Here is a 20,091-nt window from a genome sequence, read left to right as displayed (position 1 = left end):
ATATATATATATATATATATATATATATATATATATACTGTGTATATACTGTATATATATGTGCACAGTGGTCCCTCGGTTAACGAACACAATTCGTTCTGCAGAGTCGTTTGTTAACCGAAAATTTCGTTAACCGAATCTATTATTTCAATGGGATATTGGGTAATTGGTTCCAACTCACAGAAAAAGTACACACAAAGTACTGTATAGTACTAGTAATAGAATTAACAAAACATTAAATATAGTACTGTACTGTACAGTATACTGTACAGTATACTGTACAATAATAAATAAAAACCAATAGAATACTGTATTTTAACTTACTTTAAGGTGTATATGTCGTATTCCCGGCAGCTTTGTTTACATATCAAACAGCAAATTGTAGAGGCATTCGATGATGACTTGTGCATTTGTTCTAATGCCTTCGTGTTTCATAATAATTTCTGCACTGTATATTATCAATATGTTCACTAAATTTCAGAATGACCAATAATTTTAATGTAAAAATGCAAAAAATATTCAAGAGAACAACATAATCCATGTTCACTCCACTGTAAACAAAGTTAAACTGAGATGTGTTGTTGGGTGATTCAGTCAGCTGATGGGCGCACAAAAACTGTTCCCTTTACTGTCTATATTATCAATATGTTCGCTAAATTTCAGAATGACCAATAATTTTAATACAGTATAGTCTGGATTTACGCGGTTAATTAAAACCATGGAGGTCCACGTATAAAGCGAAACGTGTAAGTAAAATAACAGAACCTATGGGATTAATTGAAATAGAGACTGGGCTGACCGCCAGACTGCCCTTTTTTTTGGCTATTGCCGACACAATACTGTACGTACATTGTAGTAAAATTAGCATCTTAATTTTATCATGGTATGCACACACAATTAATATAAGAATCTTCACTTCAGTTAACGAAAAAAATTTAGTTAACGAATTCCTTACGAATTTTTCCCAACATTTTTTCGTCTGCTTTCGGCTGCTCACTAGCTGTAGTATTAGTGCGCCAATACAGTAATCGGTTTTAGGGCTTAAATTCGTTACCATTTGAGTAAATATCAAGAAGGTTGTACTATTCAATAATTTTCCAAGTCTTATATTAAAATTTTTAGTCATTTTAACCATTATTTAACATAATTGAAGTACAGGGAACTAGTTTTTATCTCACCAAACAGCCACTTGACTCGCCCAGAATGGCGTCAGTTTGTGTCCCTGCTCAGTGGAGGAAGCATCTTGCTTGAGACTCTCTTGAACATAAACTATTTTTACATTTTTACAGTACAATTATTGGTCATTCTGAATTTTTTTTTACATATTGACAATATATAATGCAGTGCAGTGTTGATTTAAAGAAAATAATATTGAATTACACCAAGTGAACTAAAATTTTATGGGTGAAATGACGACATGAAGCATGGGGTGACTTCTCTTCCACCCCAATGCCTTCTCTTCTCCCGTCTCCTCCACCCCCATTCTAATTCCCATCATCATCATCATCAACCAGGAGCCTTCTACATGAACACCTCAAAATAAGTGTACTTTACTGCATTTATTTTTAGTTTGTATGTAATTTTCGGTGAGCTGGAACCAATTACCCAAAATCCCATTGAAACAATGGTTTTGGTTAACGAAATTTTCGGTTGACGAACGACCTTCTGGAACGAATTGCGTTTGTTAACCGAGGGACCACTGTATATATATATTTCTTTTTTGTTCCATACATTTTTTTGACTTGTGTCTTGTTGTTAAGGTAAATCTCATGTTTCCTACATCTGTCTCACTAACTGATGTGTGATGCCTATCCTAATAAATCTTTATGTTTGCTAACCAAATGCTTGAAGATGTGGAAGTGGCTATTAACTTAAGTATTTAAGGAATACTAAACATATGCACCATCTTGAGTCTAATTACTACATATATATACTGTATACAGAAAATAAATATTGAGACACCAGGACATGAGAAATAGAAAGTTTAGTAAAAGACTAAACATAAATGATGTTTACAGGATCGTTCTTTGGAGGAGGCAGCAGATGTAGAAATGAAACGGAAAAAGGGCAGTGACGAGAGATTAAAGTCCAATGGTCGATCAGAAGATGATCACAAACACAGACACCAGCAGCATCGGGTAAGAATGTCACTTGTGGTGAAGAAACTAGGCAACTCAATTAATTATTTTACCTTTCTGTTCTCATATGTATCAGTGCAGCACAGAAATATAATTGATAAATCTCAAATATTCTCACAGTGAACACTGCTGCAATGTTAAATGTATTGGAATTTTGTTGTTGTTGTTGTTGTGAAAGATCCTGTGATGGTGTTAAACCTAGGGTAAGTGGAAGAGTGACATTGAGAGAAGGTTTTTTCCTGTCCTCCTGATTGAGATGGATTAATAGGTATCTTCATTGCTGAGATATATGCGCTCATTGGTCAAACTTTGTTTAGATTTTTCAAGGAGAAGATCTAAACAATGTAAGATTAGCTTGACAGGGAATGCTACAGGCAGGAAATAAAGGTAGATTTCTAAACAAATGAAAACTTAAACAAGACCAGTCATGATAAGAAAATTGAAGGTAGTGATTCAAGAGCTGGGGAGATCTGAACATAATTAATACACATTCCTTTTCTATACAGGGTACAGAGATGGGTAAAATTGGAGATAAGTTCAGTAAACCTTCAATTTACATCAGTTCTATTTGTATAATTTACAAATGCTGTGGTTGCATGTTTGAGTCCTTTGTCATTAGCTCTTGAATTTGTCAGTACAGGTGTAATAACTTCTTTATGCTCTTCAGAGCTTTTGGTTATGTGGTGCTAATGTAAAGATATTAGTGGCCATGACCTAATTTTGCCAAATTACATGTAAAAAAGGTTGATACTGTAATAACTGTTGCCAAACAATAGTTTATTTTGCATGTTTCATTGATTGATGCATTATGTTTTTTGTTTTTTTCAGGCTGATAGTGAAGAATATCATGATCGGTATATAAATGAGAGTCGTGGAAAGGACCATCGAGATTATGATTATGAGCGTGGGGAATATGAGAGAGATTATGAAAAACACCCATCAAGTAGACACAAACGCAAGAATTAACTGCCCCAAAAAGGAAATGGGCACTGATTTTTATTGTTAGGTATACTGTGGTTGTATTCACCATTAAAATTATAAAATGAAGCTGGTTCCAAGGGGATTTGTATGATGTTCACCAAACCAACAGGTCCACAACTCAGACTGATCCTTGACATTGATGGATGATACTAATTAAACAATTAGTGATACTCTTTCATTGTAACCACTAACATGAAAAGGGAGATTTGGTATCACAGTGGCATAGAAAACCTTGCCTTTCACTGTTGATTTTCTAGAACCAAGTACAGTACAGTATTGATTAAACCATCTTTCTGATCAGTAGAAGACAATAGCCTGACAGCCTCATACATACCAAGTCCTTTACCCCCCTATAATTTTCATTACTAGATGGAGTATTATGGCTATACCCCTCAGTTACTGAAATATTAGTACTGTTCTGCAGACTTTGCAAAAGTCCTTTGCACCTTAATTTAGTTAGCTACAATCCTCTCCTTCAGTACATGTTACTGTAGCATTTTGAGATTTGACTTTCCCATCTCCTTTCTCTCTTTTAAATGGCTTCAGGTACACTCGCAACAAAAAGTATCGGTGCATACTGTAGTGTGAACAATTTGAGACCAGTAACGATAGGTATTGGGAAAGGTGAGTTGTTCCAGCCGTATGTTGGCAGCCCTGGTCAAGTGAAACAAACCATTATAAATAAGGTCGGGAAGTGATAAATAGAAAGTAGGAAATATGAGGAGCTCCCTGTTAACAAAATTATTTGTGATACTTGTGAATATTGCCACATTTATTTATTCTACCAAATAAACAACTCAACCCGGTCGTCCTGAGGGGTGGTGCAGCGTGGACGGCCGCTCCGAGACCTGTCGTCTGTAGCACCAGTTTCGAGGTATCGCCGAATCCATCGTGCAGCGGTGTTCGTGTGGACACCAACCCGCTGGCTAATCTGTGACGCCGAACCCTTCGTTATGAAGGGCAATAATAGCTCCTAGTGTTCCCTCTGAGGTTTCCATGTCGTCTGGCATGTGTAGATCTCTACTGCTTCATATTGCCTCTGTTTTATACCCACGTTCACCGAGACCGAACCCTCGCTCATCATTCAGTCGACACAAAGCAACAATCCGAAAAGAGGAAACAAACACACTGATTGTCAGCCATATGGCAACACCTAGTGGGGAGAGGGGGTGGGGGGTTATGAGGATACACTTACCAACCTTCCCGACATATCACAGTGTATACGTATCGTTTCGGAAGTCGTCGATCACACCCTGCACCGATACTTTTTGGTGCGAGTGTACATGAGTCATTTTGGAGCTGATATCAGGTTATAAATGATGGATTGATTCTGGAATATAATTTTATGACACCCACATCCTTCCTTCCTTCCTTCCTTCCTTCTGCTGGATCTTGAAGTTCAGCTGGACTTCTGTTCGGTCCCGGAAATGAATACTGAAAGGTGAGGTTATGTAGTCTACTGGCTTTCTACAGTTGGGTCAACTCTCCATCTTCATTGTAACCTTTGTTTTCATATCTCCTTTATTGTTGCATTGATTGCACCAAGAGAGTACAGCATGCCCTTAAAATTCGCTGGGGTTTGGGTCTCAAAATGGCCACGAATAGCCAAATCCGCGAATATCATTTGCTGACGGGGTGGCATTTTTACTCATGTGCAAAGAAATGTATATTCCCTTCATGTATTTGCCCTTAGGACAGTTATTTCTTTTACCTCTATTGTGTATGTGTGTGTGTCTGTGTGTGGACACACAAAATACATACACATAAATAGTAATGGGAAAATTCTCTCACAAATAATCAGAAACAAGACAGCAAAATTTAGAAAAAAATGTGAGAGTCTACCCTCAAGTCAATTCCGTGCTTTGTTATTAAAGTTGAGTTGGTTGGGTTGCCATACGGCAATTTTTTCCTTGTAAAAATTACTCTCTGTAGAACGAATGGCTCCCTGTCCCGACCACGAAAATGCCGGCAACTTTAAAACTACCCACAGACATTCTTGGGTACACCCATGGTGTCATCCACGAATAATCGAGGACCACAAATTAAAAATCCGCAAATTGGTAGGGCATGTTGTATTAGTATTTGCTTAATTAGTATAAGCCATCAACGTTTAGGTTTATCCTAGGTTGTGTACCCGTAGCCTTGGGCGTGCATTATACATGTACGTGAGTCTTCTTGTAACAGACTTGATCATAAGAAGATTTCTAGGATCAGTCTCTCATTGTTTTACACATAGTTTTATTTTAATATTTGCAAGTATTGATAATTATTCTGAAGTTAAATTTTTGGAGGGCCTTGATTGAAGCATCTCATAAAGTGAAATTAAAGGATGGGTTAATAATGTTTCCAGCATATACATTCTCCTTAAGTGGATTGTCTTCTGGTCATTTCATATTTTCTGTTATGAAGGTTTATATTACAAAGAACAGTATTGTGATCTGACTAATTGAAGTGTATTTATTTTGACAACTTTATAAAATAATTAATTACTTAGGTTGGAAATTTGTATAATTGATAACCAGACAAATATCAAACACATGCTTGTATAAACAAATGCTCACATGTACTTTCAATAATGCATAGTTACATAAAATAAGATTTTTGAACAAAGGTCAATATTTTCTTTATGAGCTACAGTCATGTTAACTCAGTGTCCTGTGTAATGTAGATTTGGTTTGTGATTTTTTGGGCAGTAAGTGAAAAGTGTAAGGATAAGTAAATAAGTAAAAATATTATGAATGGTGCAAACTTTCTGAAAAGAGACTGTTAATGGTGCAACTTTCAATTACTGTACGTGTGGTGAGGTGTGTGGGTCAAATTTTAACCAGTTGTGTGTATACTTTTTGATAGTTCACCAGAGACAATAAGGAATAAAAAAAGACCAAATTTTGGTCACACGCTGTATCAGCATGAGCTGATCAAACTTTCTCTTTGTAAGTTAGTCAGAATTGGTGTTCTTAGAATGGGCTGACACAGTTTTAAATAGGAATCGTATAATTAATCGCAGCTGAGCAGCATCAGGGATTTCTTCTCTTTGCATTTGAATGTCTGGACAGGAAGCCTACACACACCTTGTCTGTAGATGTTTGGTCTACATTCAAAATTGTTTTGAGTGCTTGTTGAACTGACTTGCATTATTTGTGTGGATGTCCAATATGCAGAAGCCAAAGATGTAGATGTTTTTCTGACATACAGTATAACATGGGATTTCTGTCAATATTCTCCACTTGTGAGAATGTTAAGTTCTGCAAGTTGTGATAATGAATACAATACAGTACTGGACAGTATTCACTTCAAACACATAATGTATGCAGATTTAGATCTACACCAAACATATGTGCACACTCATTCCACATACATCATGTATAGAGTTCACTCTGCGCACACCATATATACTGTATGTGTAGGTGTTTTGTCCATGCACACCATGTGTGTATATGTTGTCCAGGCACACTGTGTATGTGTGGATGTTCTGTCCTTGTACACCATATATGTGTGTGAGGGGGGGGGGGGTATTCTGTCCATGTACACCACATGTGTGTGGGTGTTCTGTCCATGTACATCATATGTCTGTGTGTGTGGGTGGGTGGGTGTTTTGTCCATGCATGCCATATGCTTGTGTGTGTTCAGTACACATACACTATATATGTTCAATCCACAGAGGCACTTTTGTCATAATTATAGTCCTACATCATTTGTCATCAAGTACGTAGGTTCCTCCAAATTGATATCAGTAACTAGGCATATAATTTTATAATGTGGTACAAATTATTGTACATAGTCATGATTGATGTGTTCTGTAACTTGTCTTGAGGTTGAAAGATTTACATAAAAGAATGATCTTAAATTGTGAAGATATTTTTCTGTCTTTGATTGTGTCATTACAAGGATGTTAGGAGAAGTGTAACTGGTTGATTAATTATATGTGGAATTTTATTCTATGTTCAACACAGTACAGTACTAGTTATACCTTTTTGAGAAAGTTATATAATACTGTAGAATATATTGTTGTGAATTGTACAACTCTTGTTTATATGCTGATTAGTTCAGCATAAGATTTAATTTGTATTTCTCCAGTATTGTGTTTGAAGACGAAGGTGTAAATTAATTACAAATAACCTTCACTACTAGCTCAGGATTTTACCAATCCAATCTGAATTAAAGCTAATTTCTTGGTACTTAATTTTTTACTAGAAAATATTTTCTGACATGAACTTCATTTATATATTGATGCATCTTGGCCTTCTTTACCAGTCTCCATATCATCCTAATTTCAGAATGACTTAATTGTAGTAGGGATATGAAAATATCTTAAGTGTTGAGAGATTGTTATATTGGCAAGCATTTGAAAGTGTAGTCGCCCAGAAGTGTGAGTAATATTTTTTATTTTAATGTAGCATCCTTCAGTATATTCAATATTGGATCTCAATATTCAGTTTCAGATTATATTTTATATAAAAGTGCAACCAAGAATTCTCTAGGTCTTTCACTCAGCTTTTCCGGTTTCCTTTAAATGTGCTGAGGTAGAAGTGCATATTGATGTATTTTATATGACAGTTGCAATATGTTTTCTGTAAGTGGAAAAAAAAAAGATTATTAAAATAGCAGTTTTGATTTTAAAAATTTTGGGCTTTGGTTTCTACTTTAGTGCAGTACTGTATATACAGTACTGTATATTATTAAACCTCTAGGGAGGAATGAGAAGAGTATGACAGAGTATGAGAGACTATAATAGAATGTGTGAAGAATATGATAGGAAGTGTGAAGGACAGTAATAGGAGGTGTGAAGAATATGAAATGTTAAGAAATGTGAGGAAGTATGATACAGAATGTAAAGGAGCATTTAGGTAAGAAGGAGCAGGTGCTAATTGATAAAGGTTGTGTGCACAATTAAAGTTGTTTAAGGAAAGGTCTTCTTGAGCTGTTGTTAATGTTCAATGGGAAATTGTACAGTATTCTACATTATATTACTGATTTTTTCTTAATTAGGTTAAATATTGATCACTGGAATTCAAGGAGTGTTGAATAACTGGAATTGTTGCATTGAAACCTTCCTATACCTTGTTTCAGTGATGCTGTGTAAAAGGGTGGGAGAAGAAATTACTGTATTGAGAGATTCTTCTGAACTCCAGATCTTGTTTGTTTTTCTAGCTTTTCATGTTAGATAAAATTGGATACAGTACGTGCAGTACAGTACTTGCAAAATTTTATTCAGATATTTCAGTTCATATTTTCTTCATCTGGAAGTACTAAAATCCCATTAGCATTGGTCGAATTAATTTTGAACGTCTTGCATACTAGGTTTTTTGTTTTTTTTGTTTTTGAGATGACTATGACCACTTCATTGGCCGGTCATCTAGGTTAGATCATAGTTCTTTGGTCTTATGCAAATTCCATGTGCTTCCTTGCTGGAGGTTTATTCAGGCATTTAAATTTTTCTTTGAGGTTTTCCAAAGCCTTTTTTATTATGGTAAGAGTAAAGTTGAATGTGTTTGCTAGTAGTACAGGTATATACAGTATGTTAATTCTCAGTACTGTATGCTATTACAGCAGTGTAGTTTCTTCAGTTTCCTTTTTTGCATCTGGATACTGAATTTCTTGTTTTTCAGGGTGTTGATCTGATAATGCATACAGTAAATGAAAATGTTTGAGTGCTAGAATATCAGAAGAAAAAATATCTTTGTTTATGCTGTTTGTAATGATCCAAAGGAGAAAGTTCATTTGTGTATCGGGGAGAATTGGAGAGAACAATGTTGGGAATAAACTTATATGAGAAATCTTTTTTTTATCATGGTCTATCTGACTGGGAATCAGAGAGAAGTAATGATAGCAGCACAAGAATATGGATTGTGTGAAGTAACAGGTATGAATGCTGTTATGCTTGCTTACAGTGTAAGAGACCTGTTACATGAAAATTATTGTATAACATTGCAAGAACTACAGTAGTTATTTTTTAAATATTGTTTGGATAGATATAATTAACAGTTCTTAATGAATTAAATGTTGAAAAATACATCTTTATATCAATGTGAAAATATATAAAATGGGGTCCAGTGGGTCTGTGTATTGCAGATACAGTACACTATACAGCTCTGAAGAAAAGGAGGGGGTCATGTGTGGGATAAATACATAAAAAGCTGTTGTGATGTGCACTGATGCCACTATCTATGATGGTGCAGGGAAAGAATGGAATTAGTACAACTTGCAGGGTAGAAACACTCCTAAGGAAATGTGATTAATGGGTTACATATACAGTACATGTACAGTACTTGTATAGTGAAATCCACATACAGAAACATGTAGGGTAAAAGTGCCTCCATCATCATTTTTTGGCCATTTTCCATAATTGTGTCCCCATGATAACATGGTGTTCTTTTTATCACACAAATATGAAGTAAATTTTACAGCTGAAAGCACTTCTCATCACCAACCCACTTTTATGGAGTGGGAACTGGGCATTATACTGTATGTAGGACTTCCAAGTGCCCTTTTAGATGGGAAGTCATGGTCACTCCTCCCTGAAGTACTGTACAGTACTGTAATCAAAGATTACCTGTTTACCATAAAAAAAAAATTCATTGTAACACAGTAACAAATGTACCCAGGTGGATTTTAATCCCTAGTTAAGAAGTACTTGAGAGGAAGAGTTAGGGAAGAGAACATCCCCAGGTACATCATAATGTATCTGAGATGATAAGCATCATGCAAGGCTGATGGTAAAAGGTACCAGTGATCTAGCCTTCACTCACTAATGTTGAGGGTAGCATATTGGCTCCTTCCCATCCACCTGCAGCACTGCCATACTGATGACCAAGACATATATAACTGGAAGCTTGGCAAGGTTTTTCATTTCTCGGTTATTGGACAGATTTTCATCTAAACTATTCTAACTTTACCTAACTTCTCTCTATCTCTTATCTTCCTTGCTAGCCTAGCGTTGAAAATGTAATTTAACACAAACTAAACCCAAGAAGATAGAAGATTAACTTAAAAGGAATTTTAGGTTGTGGGATTTTTTTTGGGGGGGGGATCACTTCGTGGAATTTAGTTAGTACATTTTTCAAATAATGAAACTATCTGTCCAAGTTCACCATGTATTTGTTAGGTATTGTATTCTACAGGATTTTATTTTTCATGCAAAGAAATAGTGGTCAGTTGTCCCACTAAGCCATCAGACCTACCTAGCTATTTAAGAAAGAAGGGTCTACCAGCCCAAGCTGTGGAATCAAGAAAAAGAAGGGTCTACCAGTCCAAGCTGTGGAATCAAGAACAGTAAGGGCTTCAAAATAGCCCTTAACAAAATTATCAAGAACAACCGAGGGATCTCACACAGGCCATCGGACTCCTTCCCTCAAGATGGCCACCTCTAGTGGGCGGCAATTAGGTAAATAGTTGTGATAGAGCAAGGCTGGTTGTGCAGAAAATATTTGTTGGTTAATTAGAAGCATTTGGGTTAACTAACTCCCCCCAAAATATCCAGGGACTGTCAGTCATGATATGTCTATTAAGTACAGTATAGTGTATGAATTATGAGAGATTTTTAAAGATTTGCAATTATTTCTTTTTTCTCCAAGATTAATATAAAGTATCCAATTAACAGTAGACTCTCAGTACAATTTTAATGCCATTCAAGCAAACATTTCTACTGTTGTTTATATGAGCCAGTTAGATGTATTCTCACATCACAGGAAGTTCAACTTCTGTATCCTTAAGAATCTGAATTCTGTTCAGTTGTTGGCTGCCAAGCCATGACACTACTAATTGATCTAGCCATGAAATCCAGACCATTGACCGTTACTTGCCATCATCCCATGGTAGTACCAGTTGGCCCATTAATAAACTATCCACTAACCCTTTCATAACAGAATGCCACTTAATATACAGTACAGTATTCTATAGATAACACCAGATGATTTTATTCAACAATGAGAGACCCCTCATTTCAAGGAGGTTAACAATAATGATGATTGGTAGTAATAATGCTCCCCTGTACACTGGCACAATGTAGTGGCGCAAGTTCTTTCACTTAAATATTCCATCTAAGCTGCCATTATTTGTACTGGGACGTTTTTCTTTACTTCGTATTTTACCATCCAGATATTCTTTTCTGTTATTCTTCTTCAATTCTTTATTTATAAGTATACTTTATGCGATTGTTTATATTCTTATACAGTATAAGTAATTCTTTTCTTAGTTATGTATGTTTTTTATATTAAACTTTCATGGTGTATTTATTAAATAATTTCTATGCTGTGTCTTTAGTTCCACAATTCACATACATGTCTTATCTTTCTTTTCTTGTACTTTCCAAGTCTCATTTCTTTTCATATAATGTATATTATATTTTCTAAATTTACATGTCCTTACCTTTCTGAAATATTTACTCTGTTTTACTTATATTCTCATAAATGGGTTAGTCTGGGGAACCATGTTATTCTTAGTACAACACTTATTATACTTGCAAAGGATAAGCTGCCACCACCCAGACTTTTTATTATATAACATAACTCATGGAAAGCTTTGGGTAGTGTGGTAGATGTATAGCCAAGACTGGCTGCAACAAGGCCACACCTGACTACGTTGTTCCTCGAACACACTTACAGATTAGGACCCAAATTCGCCGCAAACAGAGAGAAGCTCGGGAAGCAGCCATCCCCCTGGACTCCCCGCCCACCTGGTACGATGTCCTCCGTAAACTTCCTGACCTCTCGTACGTCTACGGGAAAGGGTCTCGGAAAGGGGACGTGATTGCTGCCCGTATCATCATTGGGTATGCCTTTGCTTGGGGGATTGGTATCCCCGCATCCCCTGAGCAACGCTCTTGTGCATTATGCAGAAGACCCGACAGCAGCACCCTTATCCACTACCTCCTAAGATGTCCCCACACACAACGCTTCCGTGACGCCTGCTGGACCACCACTCCACGACCCCCTGACGGAGACATGATGATCCTCCCCATACTGGCCAGATATTATGTAAATAACATTGATTATGTGTTAAAGGAATATCCTTCCTTCCTTAGGCTTTAGTAAGCCCCTTTATAATATTTATACTGTATTTACTTGTCACACTTGCCAGATGCTTCTGGTGTCATTGTACAGGGGTACCTAGTGACAGCACTAGGATCCCGCTTCCTCTATCAAGGAATAAACAATTGAAATTGAAAATTGAAATTAGTGGAGGTCACACAGGCCATGTGCACTGAGGTGTTGAACAGCAAACACCTAGAGTATTAACTACTCACAGATGGTGTTGTGATGGACCTAACTCGGTGTACTAATTCCTTCACGGATGGTGTTATGAGCGACCTGACGTGGTGCAGTAAATTCCCTCTAGAGTTGGTTTACATGGTTCAGTAATTCCCTCAAAGATGGTGTTATGAGGGACCTGATGTGTGGCAGTAAAATTCCTTCACATTTTATTTAATTTTTTCATTTTTTTACCACTTATAGCAGCCAGTTTATTGTGTATCCCATACTCATTCTGGGAGTGGTAGCGTAGAGGGGACAAAGAGTGTGCATAACAGTCTGCAGTGGTCAGGATATTGAACGTTAAAAGCTATTTCAAATACATTCTTTGTTTAGTTTTGTACATAAGAGGGTGGACTTGTTCGAAAATAGTGTTATGAGGGACCTGACGTGGTGCAGTATCAGTTGATTGTGAGGGAAATTTTGTAGAAGAAATGTGTCCCTAAGGCTCCTGTGTTGTCCGAAAGTAAAATAATGCCCATCTTTTTTATCGTTTTTGCCACGTATCAGTTTACTTGCCTTTCGGGTATAACATATAGAGTTAGTGACTGTGGTGTTGTAGTGGATTCCTCCCCTACAAGCACCGAACCTTCTCGAATTCCCCAGCCTACGCCTCCAGTGCCGCCCACGGAGCGGGGGTCAACTATCTACCCACGCCTACCCCCGCCTTATAAGGCCTGACACCGCTGTGACCACCCTCTCTCTTTTCTACTCAGTGCTACCTGCAAGCAACACCTCCTCCTCCGCCAGCAACCTTGGCGTCCCTCAAGCCACGTGCCCTCACTCTGGGCACCTTCACCACCCAGCTCTCTCTACTCAACGCTTATTACCATGCTACCTACCCAGCAACAAGCTGCATTGTATATCCAATACAGTATGTATACGGTGAGCACATTGTGAGTTTCCTTTCTCCATCCCATCCTGAGTGTGAACCAATATCTCATACCCCTACAAATGGTGACCCCCGGAGATTCGCACTCACACAGGATGGAGGAGAAACCGATCACTCTCCCAGTCTTCAAGCAACATGGAAGACTGGCTTATCCACGCATCTGACGACTCTGTACCTGTCGCGAGGGAAGCACAACATTCATCGCCTCCACAACCCTCCTTCTCCCTCTTTTCTCCCACAGATCCCGTGTATCTAGACAGAGTTGCCCCTCTAGCGGCCAGCTCATCCACGCCCTCGCTGTTATGTGCCACATGTGGCATGCACCGCCCGTTCTGCCTCACTTGTGGCACGCAACTCTGCCAACCCCCAGCCGCGCCCGGAGGGGAAGGGGAGTATTGTAGTGGATTCCTCCCCTACAAGCACCGAACCTTCTCGAATTCCCCAGCCTATGCCTCCAGCGCCTCTTACGGAGGGGGGTCAACTATCTACCCACGCCTACCCCCGCCTTATAAGGCCTGACACCGCTGTGACCACCCTCTCTCTTTTCTACTCAGTGCTACCAGCAAGCAACACCTCCTCCTCCTCCGCGCCAGCCATGCGGCTGCCGCTCCCGCCAGCGACCTTGGCGTCCCTCAAGCCGCGTGCCCTCACTCTGGGTACCCTCACCACCCAGCTCTCTCTACTCAACGCTTATTACCATGCTACCTACCCAGCAACAAGCTGCATTGTACATCCAATACAGTATGTATACAGTGAGCACATTGTGAGTTTCCTTTCCCCATCCCATCCTGAGTGTGAACCAATATCTCATACCCCTACAGTGTAAAGGTCAGCATTCTCGCCTCGTAAGCAAGCGGACCCGAGTTCAATCCCCTGGCAGTGAAATTATGGGCAGGATTCTTTACGCCAATTGTCTCTGTCTACCCAGTAGTAATTGGGAACCTGGATTTTAATCAATTTGCGGATTGTGTACTAGGGTAATGGTTAGCCAGTGCAGTCGGCGAGTTGCCCGGTCTTCTTGGACAGTTCCTTGACACTGGGTCGTGCAACTCATTAACTCAGGGTGTGGTTGTTGTGTTGGCAACAGCTTCTACACCTTAAACAAATTCACGCCTATGTGGCCCTTGGGCCGGCCAGCCTCGTTACATGAGGGCCAACCATTATTTAGTACAGGACACCTGTGATGTTTGGTAGGGTCACACTTCACCCTTCTCACATGTGTCCAGGCCGAGGCTCGAACCCTTGACACATTCGTGAGAGTTACGCTTTACCGCTGCTATACCCCCAACCCAACACCCTAATGAATTGGCATCCATTTACAGTATATTTTCATGGGGGATGTTGGGAAAGTGTGATCATGTCGTCAACAGCAGCAGTTGCTCAAAGATTACTGCAGGAATAATATAAATGTAAAGAAATTTATGGGAGGGTGTTGCCTTAGATACACAACTGTTAATTATTTGTATTTGTAGAGCAGTGTAAGGTAATGCATAATATTACAAGGAAAAGTGTTAAAATTCAAATTTAGCGAGATATCGTTCATTTTAAATTTATTATGCCACAGTAAATGATATCTTGAAACATTGATAAAAAATTGAGCTTTCATGAATGAAACTGGTTAATTCGGGTGAAAATAAACTATTTCAGTCAAAGTTTCCCTGAAATCCTCAAATCGGTAAATGTTTCATTAAAACATCATTTGCCTGTAATGCTGGTAAACTTTCATGTTCCTCTACATGCATAATTATTTCTATATATTTATGGTTGTATAAGATCAATCCTATAGTTACCTTATAGTATGGTTACAAACACAATAACATTGTCTTAATTTTAATAAATAAGTACATTTATATTTAGAGCAAATAATATTGCAATATAATATTAAATTTCCCAATGGCAGCAAGTAAATTGCCATTGTGAAATGAGGCCTACAAATATATCTTAAACCTTTAACCTTTATACAATGAATTTGTAAATAAGTATAGGGATTTTGATATATACTTTATAGAGCTGACGAAGTTCTTTTGTTTCATCGATCGCCCTTATTGGTGTACTCCTGTCGTCTATAGTCCAGCAGGGCGCGCTCATAGCTGGTGTGACGTCATTTAGCGCTCCTTCTTTCAGCGGCGGCTCGACACCGTGTCCTCGTGGTCGCTCGAGTCGACAAAACTAAGGTAAATTACCCCAAGCAGGGATTGTTACATCTCCTTCATGCCACAGATATCAAGATGGGTTATTCAGGAAAATGTTAAGTAACAGTGAACGTGTCCTCAATTTTGGTGAATAAAATATTGAGTGAAATACAAAAAGTGACAAGAATAGCAGCAGACGAATACCAAGAACGGTGTCACGTGGAAACTCAGAGTAGGAGCAATTAACTCGCCTGTAAGACCTGTGATGGCGTTTGTTGATGGGGGAGGCAATGGTGTGGGGGGAGGGGTATAAGGTGAGGGAACAAAGCCGATGCAGAGAGTCACCAAGGCCGCCCGCCACCATCACATGGCGCACCACGCACACCACCACTGACGCCGCCGATCTCTGGCAGTGATCGTGATATTTTCTGCATGTATGTTACTTAAGTGTATATTAAGCACAGTGATTGTGATTATTGCGATAATTAGCAGTTCTCGTAATCTTGTACGGTACGACTGTTATACCACCACCACCACCCACCGCTGTACACGTGATGTATTGTGTGTTGGGCCGCATCGGCTTTATGCAGCCCTGGTGGCTTAGTCCTATATATTAACCTTTATATCTTTCAATCTAACCACAAAATATGTTTGTTCAAATCTCCAGGACTTTGTATCCCTCTGGGACTCTGTTTTTTATTTCAATTATCCATCCCAGACTCTTGCCTTCCCCTGACCCTCATAACCTCAACTTTGCACATTACTATTCCCTCATCCCTAATTATAAGCTATTACAAGTGGTATTGGTTAATATATAGGACTAACCCGCCAAGGGCTGCATAGCGCCGATGTGGCCGCATCATCTCACGTTCAGCAAATGGGTCAAATTTCACCATATCAGAGTAAGTTCTTTCTGTTTAATATACCGGGGAAGTTAGGTAAGGTCAGGTAGGTTTCTTTGGTTAGGTAGCATTTGGTTAAGTAGCATTTATTTTAATATCCCTTTTTAACACATATCCACAAACTACAACAGTGTCCACTATAACAATGAAAATCCGGCTTATTTATAATTGTTTTCAATAAATTTCGCTCGCGGGTTAGTCCTATATGATTACCGTGGTAATGTATATAAAGGTTGCTTCATTAGATGAATATAGAGCTTATGGCTGTGGTAGTATTCTGGTGTATTAGCTTCATTTCTAGTGCAACTGGAATATTTGCTAAAAATCTATTTAAGATATACCTAAATACACCAGAAAATTTATTTTCATTCGATAACCATCTAATTACACCAGAAATACCAAGCCGCCTAATCAGGGGGGAGCTTTGGTTGTGTAATTAAAAGAAGTAGCATGATTGACATAGTTGCCCATTTCATATAAAAAATGGTGGCAAACTGCCTCTGTTCCTGTATTTGAAATTTGCACATACATTATGAGCATCCTGTTCAATGGGGTGCTGGACAACTCGTACCCACCAGAACATGTCAACTTGTACCAAATTACGAGATAACTCTTACCCAATTTACGAAACAGTTCGTACCCATATATATATATATATATATATATATATATATATATATATATATATGTATATGTATGTATGTATGTATGTATGTATGTATGTATGTATGTATGTATGTATGTATGTATGTATGTACACACACACACACTTTCGTGTAATTCACATCTTCAGGGGTGAGTACAGACTAAGGAGAAGTACAAAACAAGGTACATATATACAGAGGAGGGTGAGATCAAGTCCACAATGGGCAGGTATTTGGTAATGACCCTACTAATCTTCAAAAAGCACCGCAGTCGGTAGTCAAATTCATGTTGAATTTGAGTAATGGTATGGTATATATATATATATCAGTGGTCCCTCGGTTAACGAACAGGGTTAGGGACCCAAATCCAGGTCGTAAGTCGAAAATGCTTAAATAATACGTAGAAAATCTAAGATGGGTCTCTTTTTTCTTCTCAGCACCACAAAAATCTCACTTTTTAAGCTTGCCAGCCATTTTAAAGTGAATTTACAAACAAAAATTTTGTCAGTACACTGATGCTGGGGCTCGAAAATACATAATTTGACAAAATTTTGGTACGACTGAGGCAGGTCGTGAGTGCTGGTGATCGTAAGTCGGGGAGGAGCTGTATATATATTGAATATATTACGCAACAACATCCAAGAAGTAGATACGATGGCAACAACCTTCAAGGAAATAACAAATTCAACAGAACTTGAGGTAAATGTGGATAAGACCAAAGCACTGATTATGGAAAGAAACCAAAGGCAAAACTCACAACGTGTTGGTATAAGTGGAATGAATATTAAAAAAATGAGTCCTTTAAATACCTTGGATCACTTCTGACAAGAATTCTGTACAAGTTTGAAGAAGAAATTATGTAAAACCAGTGTCAATTATAGCTAGGATTGGAGCTGGTAATAGATGCTACGGGCATATAAATGAAGATCCATATCAATAACAACAAAGCCGAGAGTTTACAACACAATAATACGTCCATTTCTTAGTTATTGTTAATCATGGGATACAGTTCTGCAAATTTGTGATCCTCATTTCTGATGTCATCATAATCCATTAGGCAGCATTCTATCACTACTCTGAACCGTTTGTGTATACAGTATTTTTATAAGCAACCATTCTAGCCTGCACCCCGCATAATAGAGACTCGGGAGAAGTGTTGTCATCAACATGCTGCGTTAGTTGTATAATTGTGGTTACAAGTACTTTGTATTCTACAGTACTACATAAAGCCTGTGCTTCCATCAAAAATAAATGCGCGAGTTGGGTACAAGTTATCTACGGTACGAGTTAACTTTTTTTAGTGCGATATATCTTGGGTACGAGATGACCCTAACCCTGATGAGCTTGCCACCCTTTTGAGTAATTAACTAAAAAAAGGAAAAAAAAATTAGTTGTAATGTAAAGAAATGTCTTTGAAACTAAATACAGTATTGTTGTATTTACCTTACACCTTTGATAAAAAAGGTGAATTTAATAGGTGCACCTCCAATTATGAATTTCAATAACTGACTTGGATTATTGACTTTTTTTAGTCCAACTTATATGACAAGAGGGCATCAGTTAACTATGCACTGTAATCTTAAAAAGCACCTTGTTTTAGAGGAGACTCAAAGGAGCACAGGAAAATGTCACATGAGACTCGTGTGCATGCGCTTACTTTTTAATTGGTGGAAGTGTCGATGTCACATAATACTCGTGCAGATGTGTTTACAAGCATTTTCGTGGGAAATTTATGTTTTATTTTTACATTGCTTTTAGGATTGTTTATATTTTTTCTTTCATCTTATTGGGTTACAGTATGTTAGGTTTACACCAGGGGTCCAGGGGGCAGAGCACCCCCTGGATAGGTAGTAAGGTCAGGTCCTTCTGGTTAGATTAAGTTAGACTTGTATACCTTGTACTGTCATTAGGTTTGGCTTCATCCTTCCCCCCCCACACACACAATTTCCCTCTACTTAAAAACCCTGCCATCTTTATGCAATCAAACTTGTATTTCTTTAGGCAAAATCCGAAAAAAAAATAATTTTTTAAATACAGTACAGTATTCTTATTTTGTGTGAACACCCTATACAAAAATCAATATAAAGTTTCATGAATGGTCATTGGAATATTTATCCATTAAGATAATGGCTACAGACAGCATGAACCAGCAAAGCCAATCTTCATATCTTTGTACAGTACTAGTGATTGGGACCCACCCCCCCTTTTTAACACTACGTATATTTGGTCTTTCCTATTGTAACAAGAGTCAATGGCGTTTAGGTATCTCCAGGGCACATGGTTGTGTCTTGGTCGCAAACTAACGCTAGATAAATCTATCCTGCTCTTCATCGTTGGAGGTCACCATTTCAGCTGGCTTTCTGGTATATGCTGGATACATCATATTTTCATAAACCTGTTCAGTACTGTAGACACTGATTTTATTCTGATTTTATTCAGGCTACTGCCAGAAGATGTTATTCAGCATGGAAAAAACATCCAGCACTGAGGGGTTGTACGGGATCTCCTCTGTGCTGAATAAAATCGTCTGTTGTTAGCCAAATGAAATGATAAAAGTTGCATCCCTTTAGAGGAGATAGCCTACTACTCTAATCATATGCAGTTAGCCAAATAAGATATTAAAAGAATCATCCCTGTAGTAAGGGTATTACTGTACATGTACCAGTGCTCTTGGTTTATTGGATTTTTATTTTTTTATAAATACTGTACATATGGTTTGCATATGGTCAAGTTTAGTTTGTATGATTGTATATACAAGTACTGTACTGTACCGAAGTACTGTACTGTACCGGTGTGTTCTACCCCGATTCTGTCATTTTGCCCAATTTATGAAATGAGATCCCAACCGAACTTAACCTTAGCTAACCCAACCTTACAAAATGTAAGCTCCCAAACTTAGGTAAGGTTGAGATAGATTAATTGAGGTTAAGTCATTTTGTCTTGTTGGTTTACGTTACGAACCCATTTCATAAATTGGGCAAAATATACTGTATAGCTACTCCTTACTCTACTGTACTGTCAATGGTATTTTTTCAAATAGAAATGTCGTTATAATGTGTTGCTTTATATAATGTAGTCTATATAAAAATAGCGAGTGGTCATTTTTCCTTATGACTATGTTAGCTGCGCACTCCATTGGCTGAACAAACTCACT

The 20,091-nt window shown here is 38.0% G+C and overlaps 1 protein-coding gene across 1 annotated transcript in view; it reads left to right on the top strand.

Moving 5' to 3' along the window:
* Window positions 1–15,293: 15,293 nt before the first annotated feature.
* Window positions 15,294–20,091, top strand: part of LOC121867875 (neurofilament heavy polypeptide-like) — a gene marked incomplete at its 3' end in the record, with an annotated part of 15,822 nt that continues 11,024 nt past the window's right edge. Inside the window, exon 1 of the mRNA XM_042368000.1 lies at window positions 15,294–15,433. The remainder of the gene's footprint in view (window positions 15,434–20,091) is intronic.

This window comes from Homarus americanus, unplaced genomic scaffold (assembly GCF_018991925.1).
Source record: "Homarus americanus isolate GMGI-L3 unplaced genomic scaffold, GMGI_Hamer_2.0 scaffold37032, whole genome shotgun sequence".
NCBI lineage: Eukaryota > Metazoa > Arthropoda > Malacostraca > Decapoda > Nephropidae > Homarus > Homarus americanus.
Note: the sequence above shows the minus strand (reverse complement) of the source record. Positions and strands in the feature narration are given on the sequence as shown.